The sequence below is a fragment of the Papaver somniferum genome, chromosome 5 (assembly GCF_003573695.1).
Source record: "Papaver somniferum cultivar HN1 chromosome 5, ASM357369v1, whole genome shotgun sequence".
Classification (NCBI taxonomy): Eukaryota; Viridiplantae; Streptophyta; class Magnoliopsida; order Ranunculales; family Papaveraceae; genus Papaver; species Papaver somniferum.
Genome location: NC_039362.1, coordinates 180,811,977 through 180,826,316, shown reverse-complemented (window position 1 = coordinate 180,826,316; position 14,340 = coordinate 180,811,977).

Below are 14,340 nucleotides of genomic sequence, written 5' to 3'. Positions count from 1 at the left end.
AATGGATGGATTCGTCGTTCTTACCAAGCTTTTGACTTAGAGTAGTCCACTCGCGGCCAGGTTTAGATCTCGGAGCCTGGTTTGCATACAATATGCAGAAATAGGGTTTGTTTAAGGTTTGGTAGAATATTCCGAAAGAATCTTACCTGTAAATGGATGGATTCGTCGTTCTTACCAAGTTTCTGACTTAGAGTATTCCACTCGCGGCCAGGTTTAGATCTCGGTGCCTGGTTTGCTTAGAATATGCAGAAATAGGGTTTGTTTAAGGTTTCGTAGAGTATTCCGAAGGAATCTTACCTGTAAATGGATGGATTCGTCGTTCTTACCAAGTTTCTGACTTAGAGTAGTCCACTAGCGGCCAGGCTTCGATCTCGGATTCTGGTTTGCATACAATATGCAGAAATAGGGTTTGTTTAAGGTTTCGTAGAATATTCCGAAGGAATCTTACCTGTAAATGGATGGATTCGTCGTTCTTACCAAGTTTCTGACTTAGAGTAGTCCACTAGCGGCCAGGTTTCGATCTCGGAGTCTGGTTTGCATACAATATGCAGAAATAGGGTTTGTTTAAGGTTTCGTAGAATATTCCGAAGGAATCTTACCTGTAAATGGATGGATTCGTCGTTCTTACCAAGTTTCTGACTTAGAGTATTCCACTCGCGGCCAGGTTTAGATCTTGGTGCCTGGTTTGCTTACAATATGCAGAAATAGGGTTTGTTTAAGGTTTCGTAGAGTATTCCGAAGGAATCTTACCTGTAAATGGATGGATTCGTCGTTCTTACCAAGTTTCTGACTTAGAGTAGTCCACTAGCGGCCAGGCTTCGATCTCGGAGTCTGGTTTGCATACAATATGCAGAAATAGGGTTTGTTTAAGGTTTCGTAGATTAATCCGAAGGAATCTTACCTGTAAATGGATGGATTCGTCGTTCTTACCAAGTTTCTGACTTAGAGTATTCCACTCGCGGCCAGGTTTAGATCTCGGAGCCTGGTTTGCGTACAATATGCAGAAATAAGGTTTGTTTAAGGTTTCATAGAATATTCCGAATGAATCTTACCTGTAAATGGATGGATTCGTCGTTCTTACCAAGTTTCTGAATTAGAGTAGTCCACTCGCGGCCAGGTTTGGATCTCGGTGCCTGGTTTGCGTACAATATGCAGAAATAAGGTTTGTTTAAGGTTTCGTAGAATATTCCGAATGAATCTTACCTGTAAATGGATGGATTCGTCGTTCTTACCAAGTTTCTGACTTAGAGTAGTCCACTAGCGGCCAGGCTTCGATCTCGGTTCCTGGTTTGCATACAATATGCAGAAATAGTGTTTCTTTAAGGTTTCGTATAATAATCCGAAGGAATCTTACCTGTAAATGGATGGATTCGTCGTTCTTACCAAGTTTCTGAATTAGAGTAGTCAACTCGCGGCCCGGTTTCGATCTCGGAGCCTGGTTTGCATACAATATGCATAAATAGGGTTTGTTTAAGGTTTCGTAAAATATTCCGAAGGAATCTTACCTTTAAATGGATGGATTCGTCGTTCTTACCAAGTTTCTGACTTAGAGTAGTCCACTCGCGGCCAGGTTTCGATCTCGGAGCCTGGTTTGCATACAAAATGCATAAATAGGGTTTGTTTAAGGTTTCGTAAAATATTCCGAAGGAATCTTACCTGTAAATGGATGGATTCGTCGTTGTTACCAAGTTTCTGACTTAGAGTAGTCCACTCGCGGCCAGGTTTCGATCGCGGTGCCTGGTTTGCATACAATATGCAGAAATATGGTTTGTTTAAGGTTTCGTAGAATATTCCGATGGAATCTTACCTGTAAATGGATGGATTCGTCGTTCTTACCAAGTTTCTGACTTAGAGTAGTCCACTAGCGGCCAGGTTTCGATCTCGGATTCTGGTTTGCATACAATATGCAGAAATAGGGTTTGTTTAAGGTTTCGTAGAATATTCCGAAGGAATCTTATCTGTAAATGGATGGATTCGTCGTTCTTACCAAGTTTCTGACTTTGAGTAGTCCACTCGCGGCCAGGTTTAGATCTCGGAGCCTGGTTTGCGTACAATATGCAGAAATAAGGTTTGTTTAAGGTTTCGTAGAATATTCCGAATGAATCTTACCTGTAAATGGATGAATTTGTCGTTCTTACCAAGTTTCTGACTTAGAGTAGTCATCTCGCGGCCCGGTTTCGATCTCGGAGCTTGGTTTGCATGCAATATGCAGAAATAGGGTTTCTTTAAGGTTTCGTAGAATATTCCGAAAGAATCTTACCTGTAAATGGATGGATTCGTCATTCATACCAAGTTTCTTACTTAGAGTAGTCAACTCGCTTCCAGGTTTCGATCACGGAGCCTGGTTTGCATACAATATGCAAAAATAGTGTTTCTTTAAGGTTTCATAGAATAATCCGATGGAATCTTACCTGTAAATGGATGGATTCGTCGTTCTTACCAAGTTTCTGACTTAGAGTAGTCAACCCGCGGCCCGGTTTCGATCTCGGAGCTTGGTTTGCATGCAATATGCAGAAATAGGGTTTCTTTAAGGTTTCGTAGAATATTCCGAAAGAATCTTACCTTTAAATGGATGGATTTGTCGTTCTTACCAAGTTTCTAACTTAGAGTAGTCCACTCGCGGCCAGGCTTCGATCTCGTATTCTGGTTTGCATACAATATGCAGAAATAGGGTTTGTTTAAGGTTTCGTAGAATATTCCGAAAGAATCTTACCTGTAAATGGATGGATTCGTCATTCTTACCAAGTTTCTGACTTAGAGTAGTCAACTCGCGGCCCGGTTTCGATCTCGGAGCCTGGTTTACATACAATATGCAGAAATAGGCTTTCTTTAAGGTTTCGTAGATTAATCCGAAGGAATCTTACATGTAAATGGATGAATTCGTCATTCTTACCAAGTTTCTGACTTCGAGTAGTCCACTCGCGGCCAGGTTTCGATCTCGGAGCCTGGTTTGCATACAATATGCATAAATAGGGTTTGTTTAAGGTTTCGTATAATATTCCGAAGGAATCTTACCTGTAAATGGATGGATTCGTCGTTCTTACCAAGCTTCTGATTTAGAGTAGTCCACTCGCGGCCAGGTTTCGATCTCGATGCCTGGTTTGCATACAATATGCATAAATAGGGTTTGTTTAAGGTTTCTTAGAATATTCCGAAGGAATCTTACCTGTAAATGGATGGATTCGTCGTTCTTACCAAGTTTCTGACTTAGAGTAGTCCACTCGCGGCCAGGTTTAGATCTCGAAGCCTGGTTTGCGTACAATATGCAGAAATAAGGTTTGTTTAAGGTTTTGTAGAATATTCCGAATGAATCTTACCTGTAAATGGATGGATTCGTCGTTCTTACCAAGTTTCTGACTTAGAGTAGTCATCTCGCGGCCCGGTTTCGATCTCGGAGCTTGGTTTGCATGCAATATGCAGAAATAGGGTTTCTTTAAGGTTTCGTAGAATATTCCGAAAGAATATTACCTGTAAATGGATGGATTCGTCATTCTTACCAAGTTTCTGACTTAGAGTAGTCCACTCGCGGCCAGGTTTAGATCTCGGAGCCTGGTTTGCATACAATATGCAGAAATAGGGTTTGTTTAAGGTTTCGTAGAATATTCCGAAGGAATCTTACCTGTAAATGGATGGATTCGTCGTTCTTACCAAGTTTCTGACTTAGAGTAGTCCACTCGCGGCCAGGTTTCGATCTCGGAGTCTGGTTTGCATACAATATGCAGAAATAGGGTTTGCTTAAGGTTTCGTAGAATATTCCGAAGGAATCTTACCTGTAAATGGATGTATTCGTCGTTCTTACCAAGTTTCTGACTTAGAGTAGTCCACTCGCGGCCAGGCTTCGATCTCGGATTCTGGTTTGCATACAATATGCAGAAATAGGGTTTGTTTAAGGTTTCGTAGAATATTCCGAAGGAATCTTACCTGTAAATGGATGGATTCGTCGTTCTTACCAAGTTTCTGACTTAGAGTAGTCCACTAGCGGCCAGGTTTCGATCTCGGAGTCTGGTTTGCATACAATATGCAGAAATAGGGTTTGTTTAAGGTTTCGTAGAATATTCCGAAGGAATCTTACCTGTAAATGGATGGATTCGTCGTTCTTACCAAGTTTCTGACTTAGAGTATTCCACTCGCGGCCAGGTTTAGATCTTGGTGCCTGGTTTGCTTACAATATGCAGAAATAGGGTTTGTTTAAGGTTTCGTAGAGTATTCCGAAGGAATCTTACCTGTAAATGGATGGATTCGTCGTTCTTACCAAGTTTCTGACTTAGAGTAGTCCACTAGCGGCCAGGCTTCGATCTCGGAGTCTGGTTTGCATACAATATGCAGAAATAGGGTTTGTTTAAGGTTTCGTAGAATATTCCGAAGGAATCTTACCTGTAAATGGATGGATTCGTCGTTCTTACCAAGTTTCTGACTTAGAGTATTCCACTCGCGGCCAGGTTTAGATCTCGGAGCCTGGTTTGCGTACAATATGCAGAAATAAGGTTTGTTTAAGGTTTCATAGAATATTCCGAATGAATCTTACCTGTAAATGGATGGATTCGTCGTTCTTACCAAGTTTCTGACTTAGAGTAGTCCACTCGTGGCCAGGTTTCGATCTCGGAGCCTGGTTTGCGTACAATATGCAGAAATAAGGTTTGTTTAAGGTTTCATAGAATATTCCGAATATATCTTACCTGTAAATGGATGGATTCGTCGTTCTTACCAAGTTTTCGTCTGACTTAGAGTAGTCCACTAGCGTCCAGGTTTCGATCTCGGAGTCTGGTTTGCATACAATATGCAGAAATAGGGTTTGTTTAAGGTTTCGTAGAATATTCCGAAGGAATCTTACCTGTAAATGGATGGATTCGTCGTTCTTACCAAGTTTCTGACTTAGAGTATTCCACTCGCGGCCAGGTTTAGATCTCGGAGCCTGGTTTGCGTACAATATGCAGAAATAAGGTTTGTTTAAGGTTTCGTAGAATATTCCGAATGAATCTTACCTGTAAATGGATGGATTCGTCGTTCTTACCAAGTTTCTGACTTAGAGTAGTCCACTCGTGGCCAGGTTTCGATCTCGGTTCCTGGTTTGGCTTACAATATGCAGAAATAGTGTCTCTTTAAGGTTTCGTAGAATAATCCGAAGGAATCTTACCTGTAAATGGATGTATTCGTCGTTCTTACCAAGTTTCTGACTTAGAGTAGTCCACTAGCGGCCAGGTTTAGATCTCGGAGCCTGGTTTGCGTACAATATGCAGAAATAAGGTTTGTTTAAGGTTTCGTAGAATATTCCGAATGAATCTTACCTGTAAATGGATGGATTCGTCGTTCTTACCAAGTTTCTGACTTAGAGTAGTCCACTCGCAGCCAGGTTTCGATCTCGGTTCCTGGTTTGCATACAATATGCAGAAATAGTGTTTCTTTAAGGTTTCGTATAATAATCCGAAGGAATCTTACCTGTAAATGGATGGATTCGTCGTTCTTACCAAGTTTCTGAATTAGAGTAGTCAACTCGCGGCCCGGTTTCGATCTCGGAGCCTGGTTTGCGTACAATATGCAGAAATAAGGTTTGTTTAAGGTTTCGTAAAATATTCCGAAGGAATCTTACCTGTAAATGGATGGATTCGTCGTTCTTACCAAGTTTCTGACTTAGAGTAGTCCACTCGCGGCCAGGTTTCGATCTCGGAGCCTGATTTGCATACAATATGCAGAAATAGGGTTTGTTTAAGGTTTCGTAAAATATTCCGAAGGAATCTTACCTGTAAATGGATGGATTCGTCGTTGTTACCAAGTTTCTGACTTAGAGTAGTCCACTCGCGGCCAGGTTTCGATCGCGGTGCCTGGTTTGCATACAATATGCATAAATAAAGTTTGTTTAAGGTTTCGTAGAATATTCCGAAGGAATCTTACCTATAAATGGATGGATTCGTCGTTCTTACCAAGTTTCTGACTTAGAGTAGTCCACTAGCGGCCAGGTTTCGATCTCGGATTCTGGTTTGCATACAATATGCAGAAATAGGGTTTGTTTAAGGTTTCGTAGAATATTCCGAAGGAATCTTACCTGTAAATGGATGGATTCGTCATTCTTACCAAGTTTCTGATTTAGAGAAGTCCACCAGCGGCCAGGTTTCGATCTCGGAGTCTGGTTTGCATACAATATGCAGAAATAGGGTTTGTTTAAGGTTTCGTAGAATATTCCGAAGGAATCTTACCTGTAAATGGATGGATTCGTCGTTCTTACCAAGTTTCTGACTTAGAGTAGTCCACTAGCGGCCAGGTTTCGATCTCGGAGTCTGGTTTGCATACAATATGCAGAAATAGGGTTTGTTTAAGGTTTCGTAGAATATTCCGAAGGAATCTTACCTGTAAATGGATGTATTCGTCGTTCTTACCAAGTTTCTGACTTAGAGTAGTCCACTCGCGGCCAGGCTTCGATCTCGGATTCTGGTTTGCATACAATATGCAGAAATAGGGTTTGTTTAAGGTTTCGTAGAATATTCCGAAGGAATCTTACCTGTAAATGGATGGATTCGTCGTTCTTACCAAGTTTCTGACTTAGAGTAGTCCACTAGCGGCCAGGTTTCGATCTCGGAGTCTGGTTTGCATACAATATGCAGAAATAGGGTTTGTTTAAGGTTTCGTAGAATATTCCGAATGAATCTTACCTGTAAATGGATGGATTCGTCGTTCTTACCAAGTTTCTGACTTAGAGTAGTCCACTCGCGGCCAGGTTTCGATCTCGGAGCCTGGTTTGCATACAATATGCAGAAATAGGGTTTGTTTAAGGTTTCGTAGAATATTCCGAAGGAATCTTACCTGTAAATGGATGGATTCGTCGTTCTTACCAAGTTTCTGACTTAGAGTAGTCCACTAGCGGCCAGGTTTCGATCTCGGATTCTGGTTTGCATACAATATGCAGAAATAGGGTTTGTTTAAGGTTTCGTAGAATATTCCGAAGGAATCTTACCTGTAAATGGATGGATTCGTCGTTCTTACCAAGTTTCTGACTTAGAGTAGTCCACTCGCGGCCAGGTTTAGATCTCGGAGCCTGGTTTGCGTACAATATGCAGAAATAAGGTTTGTTTTAGGTTTCGTAGAATATTCCGAATGAATCTTACCTGTAAATGGATGGATTCGTCGTTCATACCAAGTTTCTGACTTAGAGTAGTCATCTCGCGGCCCGGTTTCGATCTCGGAGCTTGGTTTGCATGCAATATGCAGAAATAGGGTTTCTTTAAGTTTTCGTAGAATATTCCGAAAGAATCTTACCTGTAATTGGATGGATTTGTCGTTCTTACCAAGTTTCTGACTTAGAGTAGTCCACTCGCGGCCAGGTTTCGATCTCGGAGCCTGGTTTGCATACAATATGCAGAAATAGGGTTTGTTTAAGGTTTCATAGAATATTCCGAATGAATCTTACCTGTAAATGGATGGATTCGTCGTTCTTACCAAGTTTCTGACTTCGAGTAGTCCACTCGCGGCCAGGTTTCGATCTCAGAGCCTGGTTTGCATACAATATGCATAAATAGGGTTTGTTTAAGGTTTCGTAAAATATTCCGAAGGAATCTTACCTATAAATGGATGGATTCGTCGTTCTTACCAAGCTTCTGACTTAGAGTAGTCTACTCGCGGCCCGGTTTCGATCTCAGAGCTTGGTTTGCATACAATATGCAGAAATAGGGTTTGTTTAAGGTTTCGTAGAATATTCCGAAGGAATCTTACCTGTAAATGGATGGATTCGTCGTTCTTACCAAGTTTCTGACTTAGAGTAGTCCACTAGCGGCCAGGTTTCGATCTCGGAGTCTGGTTTGCATACAATATGCAGAAATAGGGTTTGTTTAAGGTTTCGTAGATTAATCCGAAGGAATCTTACATGTAAATGGATGAATTCGACGTTCTTACCAAGTTTCTGACTTAGAATATTCCACTCGCGGCCAGGTTTAGATCTCGGAGCCTGGTTTGCGTACAATATGCAGAAATAAGGTTTGTTTAAGGTTTCATAGAATATTCCGAATGAATCTTACCTGTAAATGGATGGATTCGTCGTTCTTACCAAGTTTCTGAATTAGAGTAGTTCACTCGCGGCCAGGTTTAGATCTCGGAGCCTGGTTTGCGTACAATATGCAGAAATAAGGTTTGTTTAAGGTTTCGTAGAATATTCCGAATGAATCTTACCTGTAAATGGATGGATTCGTCGTTCTTACCAAGTTTCTGACTTAGAGTAGTCCACTCGTGGCCAGGTTTCGATCTCGGTTCCTGGTTTGGCTTACAATATGCAGAAATAGTGTCTCTTTAAGGTTTCGTAGAATAATCCGAAGGAATCTTACCTGTAAATGGATGTATTCGTCGTTCTTACCAAGTTTCTGACTTAGAGTAGTCCACTCGCGGCCAGGTTTAGATCTCGGAGCCTGGTTTGCGTACAATATGCAGAAATAAGGTTTGTTTAAGGTTTCGTAGAATATTCCGAATGAATCTTACCTGTAAATGGATGGATTCGTCGTTCTTACCAAGTTTCTGACTTAGAGTAGTCCACTCGCAGCCAGGTTTCGATCTCGGTTCCTGGTTTGCATACAATATGCAGAAATAGTGTTTCTTTAAGGTTTCGTATAATAATCCGAAGGAATCTTACCTGTAAATGGATGGATTCGTCGTTCTTACCAAGTTTCTGAATTAGAGTAGTCAACTCGCGGCCCGGTTTCGATCTCGGAGCCTGGTTTGCATACAATATGCATAAATAGGGTTTGTTTAAGGTTTCGTAAAATATTCCGAAGGAATCTTACCTTTAAATGGATGGATTCGTCGTTCTTACCAAGTTTCTGACTTAGAGTAGTCCACTCGCGGCCAGGTTTCGATCTCGGAGCCTGGTTTGCATACAATATGCAAAAATAGTGTTTCTTTAAGGTTTCATAGAATAATCCGATGGAATCTTACCTGTAAATGGATGGATTCGTCGTTCTTACCAAGTTTCTGACTTAGAGTAGTCAACCCGCGGCCCGGTTTCGATCTCGGAGCTTGGTTTGCATGCAATATGCAGAAATAGGGTTTCTTTAAGGTTTCGTAGAATATTCCGAAAGAATCTTACCTTTAAATGGATGGATTTGTCGTTCTTACCAAGTTTCTAACTTAGAGTAGTCCACTCGCGGCCAGGCTTCGATCTCGTATTCTGGTTTGCATACAATATGCAGAAATAGGGTTTGTTTAAGGTTTCGTAGAATATTCCGAAAGAATCTTACCTGTAAATGGATGGATTCGTCATTCTTACCAAGTTTCTGACTTAGAGTAGTCAACTCGCGGCCCGGTTTCGATCTCGGAGCCTGGTTTACATACAATATGCAGAAATAGGCTTTCTTTAAGGTTTCGTAGATTAATCCGAAGGAATCTTACATGTAAATGGATGAATTCGTCATTCTTACCAAGTTTCTGACTTCGAGTAGTCCACTCGCGGCCAGGTTTCGATCTCGGAGCCTGGTTTGCATACAATATGCATAAATAGGGTTTGTTTAAGGTTTCGTATAATATTCCGAAGGAATCTTACCTGTAAATGGATGGATTCGTCGTTCTTACCAAGCTTCTGATTTAGAGTAGTCCACTCGCGGCCAGGTTTCGATCTCGATGCCTGGTTTGCATACAATATGCATAAATAGGGTTTGTTTAAGGTTTCTTAGAATATTCCGAAGGAATCTTACCTGTAAATGGATGGATTCGTCGTTCTTACCAAGTTTCTGACTTAGAGTAGTCCACTCGCGGCCAGGTTTAGATCTCGAAGCCTGGTTTGCGTACAATATGCAGAAATAAGGTTTGTTTAAGGTTTTGTAGAATATTCCGAATGAATCTTACCTGTAAATGGATGGATTCGTCGTTCTTACCAAGTTTCTGACTTAGAGTAGTCATCTCGCGGCCCGGTTTCGATCTCGGAGCTTGGTTTGCATGCAATATGCAGAAATAGGGTTTCTTTAAGGTTTCGTAGAATATTCCGAAAGAATCTTACCTGTAAATGGAAGGATTCGTCATTCTTACCAAGTTTCTGACTTAGAGTAGTCAACTCGCGGCCAGGTTTCGATCACGGAGCCTGGTTTGCATAAAATATGCAGAAATAGGCTTTCTTTAAGGTTTCGTAGATTAATCCGAAGGAATCTTACATGTAAATGGATGAATTCGTCGTTCTTACCAAGTTTCTGACTTCGAGTAGTCCACTCGTGGCCAGGTTTCGATCTCGGAGCCTGGTTTGCATACAAAATGCATAAATAGGGTTTGTTTAAGGTTTCGTAAAATATTCCGAAGGAATCATACCTGTAAATGGATGGATTCGTCGTTCTTACCAAGCTTTTGACTTAGAGTAGTCCACTCGCGGCCAGGTTTCGATCGCGGTGCCTGGTTTGCATGCAATATGCAGAAATAGGGTTTGTTTAAGGTTTCGTAGAATATTCCGAAGGAATCTTACCTGTAAATGGATGGATTTGTCGTTCTTACAAAGTTTCTGACTTAGAATAGTCAACTCGCGGACAGGTTTCGATCTCGGAGCAAGGTTTGCATACAATATGCAGAAATAGGGTTTGTTTAAGGTTTCGTAGAATATTCCGAAGGAATCTTACCTGTAAATGGATGGATTCGTCGTTCTTACCAAGTTTCTGACTTAGAGTAGTCCACTTGCAGCCAGGTTTCGATCTCGGTTCCTGGTTTGCATATAATATGCAGAAATAGTGTTTCTTTAAGGTTTCATAGAATAATCCGATGGAATCTTACCTGTAAATGGATGGATTCGTCGTTCTTACCAAGTTTCTGACTTAGAGTAGTCAACCCGCGGCCCGGTTTCGATCTCGGAGCTTGGTTTGCATGCAATATGCACAAATAGGGTTTCTTTAAGGTTTCGTAGAATATTCCGAAAGAATCTTACCTGTAAATGGATAGATTCGTCATTCTTACCAAGTTTCTGACTTAGAGTAATCAACTCGCGGCCCGGTTTCGATCTCGGAGCCTGGTTTGCATACAATATGCAGAAATAGGCTTTCTTTAAGGTTTCGTAGATTAATCCGAAGGAATCTTACATGTAAATGGATGAATTCGTCGTTCTTACCGAGTTTCTGACTTCGAGTAGTCCACTCGCGGCCAGGTTTCGATCTCGGAGCCTGGTTTGCATACAATATGCATAAATAGGGTTTGTTTAAGGTTTCGTATAATATTCCGAAGGAATCTTACCTGTAAATGGATGGATTCGTCGTTCTTACCAAGCTTCTGATTTAGAGTAGTCCACTCGCGGCCAGGTTTCGATCTCGGTGCCTGGTTTGCATACAATATGCAGAAATAGGGTTTGTTTAAGGTTTCGTAGAATATTCCGAAGGAATCTTACCTGTAAATGGATGGATTCGTCGTTCTTACCAAGTTTCTGACTTAGAGAAGTCCACTAGCGGCCAGGTTTCGATCTCGGAGTCTGGTTTGCATACAATATGCAAAAATAGGGTTTGTTTAAAGTTTCGTAGAATATTCCGAATGAATCTTACCTGTAAATGGATGGATTCATCGTTCTTACCAAGTTTCTGACTTAGAGTAGTCCACTCGCGGCCAGGTTTAGATCTCGGAGCCTGGTTTGCGTACAATATGCAGAAATAAGGTTTGTTTAAGGTTTCGTAGAATATTCCGAATGAATCTTACCTGTAAATGGATGGATTCGTCGTTCTTACCAAGTTTCTGACTTAGAGTAGTCATCTCGCGGCCCGGTTTCGATCTCGGAGCTTGGTTTGCATGCAATATGCAGAAATAGGGTTTCTTTAAGGTTTCGTAGAATATTCCGAAATAATCTTACCTGTAAATGGATGGAATCGTCATTCTTAACAAGTTTCTGACTTAGAGTAGTCAAATGGCGGCCCGGTTTCGATCTCGGAGCCTGGTTTGCATACAATATGCAGAAATAGGCTTTCTTTAAGGTTTCGTAGATTAATCCGAAGGAATCTTACATGTAAATGGATGAATTCGTCGTTCTTACCAAGTTTCTGACTTCGAGTAGTCCACTCGCAGCCAGGTTTCGATCTCGGAGCCTGGTTTGCATACAATATGCATAAATAGGGTTTGTTTAAGGTTTCGTAAAATATTCCGAAGGAATCTTACCTGTAAATGGATGGATTCGTCGTTCTTACCAAGCTTCTGACTTAGAGTAGTCTACTCGCGGCCAGGTTTCGATCTCGGTGCATGGTTTGCATACAATATGCAGAAATAGGGTTTGTTTAAGGTTTCGTAGAATATTCCGAAGGAATCTTACCTGTAAATGGATGGATTCGTCGTTCTTACCAAGTTTCTGACTTAGAGTAGTCCACTAGCGGCCAGGTTTCGATCTCGGAGTCTGGTTTGCATACAATATGCAGAAATAGGGTTTGTTTAAGGTTTCGTAGAATATTTCGAAGGAATCTTACCTGTAAATGGATGGATTCGTCGTTCTTACCAAGTTTCTGACTTAGAGTATTCCACTCGCGTCCAGGTTTAGATCTCGGAGCCTGGTTTGCGTACAATATGCAGAAATAAGGTTTGTTTAAGGTTTCATAGAATATTCCGAATGAATCTTACCTGTAAATGGATGGATTCGTCGTTCTTACCAAGTTTCTGACTTAGAGTAGTCCACTCGTGGCCAGGTTTCGATCTCGGAGCCTGGTTTGCGTACAATATGCATAAATAAGGTTTGTTTAAGGTTTCATAGAATATTCCGAATGAATCTTACCTATAAATGGATGGATTCGTCGTTCTTACCAAGTTTTCGTCTGACTTAGAGTAGTCCACTAGCGTCCAGGTTTCGATCTCGGAGTCTGGTTTGCATACAATATGCAGAAATAGGGTTTGTTTAAGGTTTCGTAGAATATTCCGAAGGAATCTTACCTGTAAATGGATGGATTCGTCGTTCTTACCAAGTTTCTGACTTAGAGTAGTCCACTCGCGGCCAGGTTTAGATCTCGGAGCCTGGTTTGCGTACAATATGCAGAAATAAGGTTTGTTTTAGGTTTCGTAGAATATTCTGAATGAATCTTACCTGTAAATGGATGGATTCGTCGTTCTTACCAAGTTTCTGACTTAGAGTAGTCATCTCGCGGCCCGGTTTCGATCTCGGAGCTTGGTTTTCATGCAATATGCAGAAATAGGGTTTCTTTAAGGTTTCGTAGAATATTCCGAAAGAATCTTACCTTTAAATGGATGGATTTGTCGTTCTTACCAAGTTTCTGACTTAGAGTAGTCCACTCGCGGCCAGGTTTAGATCTCGGAGCCTGGTTTGCGTACAATATGCAGAAATAAGGTTTGTTTAAGGTTTCGTAGAATATTCCGAATGAATCTTACCTGTAAATGGATGGATTCGTCGTTCTTACCAAGTTTCTGACTTAGAGTAGTCATCTCGCGGCCCGGTTTCGATCTCGGAGCTTGGTTTGCATGCAATATGCAGAAATAGGGTTTCTTTAAGGTTTCGTAGAATATTCCGAAAGAATCTTACCTGTAAATGGATGGATTCGTCATTCTTACCAAGTTTCTGACTTAGAGTAGTCAAATCGCGGCCCGGTTTCGATCTCGGAGCCTGGTTTGCATACAATATGCAGAAATAGGCTTTCTTTAAGGTTTCGTAGATTAATCCGAAGGAATCTTACATGTAAATGGATGAATTCGTCGTTCTTACCAAGTTTCTGACTTCGAGTAGTCCACTCGCAGCCAGGTTTCGATCTCGGAGCCTGGTTTGCATACAATATGCATAAATAGGGTTTGTTTAAGGTTTCGTAAAATATTCCGAAGGAATCTTACCTGTAAATGGATGGATTCGTCGTTCTTACCAAGCTTCTGACTTAGAGTAGTCTACTCGAGGCCAGGTTTCGATCTCGGTGCATGGTTTGCATACAATATGCAGAAATAGGGTTTGTTTAAGGGTTCGTATAATATTCCGAAGGAATCTTACCTGTAAATGGATGGATTCGTCGTTCTTACCAAGCTTCTGATTTAGAGTAGTCCACTCGCGGCCAGGTTTCGATCTCGGTGCCTGGTTTGCATACAATATGCAGAAATAGGGTTTGTTTAAGGTTTCGTAAAATATTCTGAAGGAATCTTACCTGTAAATGGATGGATTCGTCGTTCTTACCAAGTTTCTGACTTAGAGTAGTCATCTCGCGGCCCGGTTTCGATCTCGGAGCTTGGTTTTCATGCAATATGCAGAAATAGGGTTTCTTTAAGGTTTCGTAGAATATTCCGAAAGAATCTTAACTTTAAATGGATGGATTTGTCGTTCTTACCAAGTTTCTGACTTAGAGTAGTCCACTCGCGGCCAGGTTTAGATCTCGGAGCCTGGTTTGCGTACAATATGCAGAAATAAGGTTTGTTTAAGGTTTCGTAGAATATTCCGAA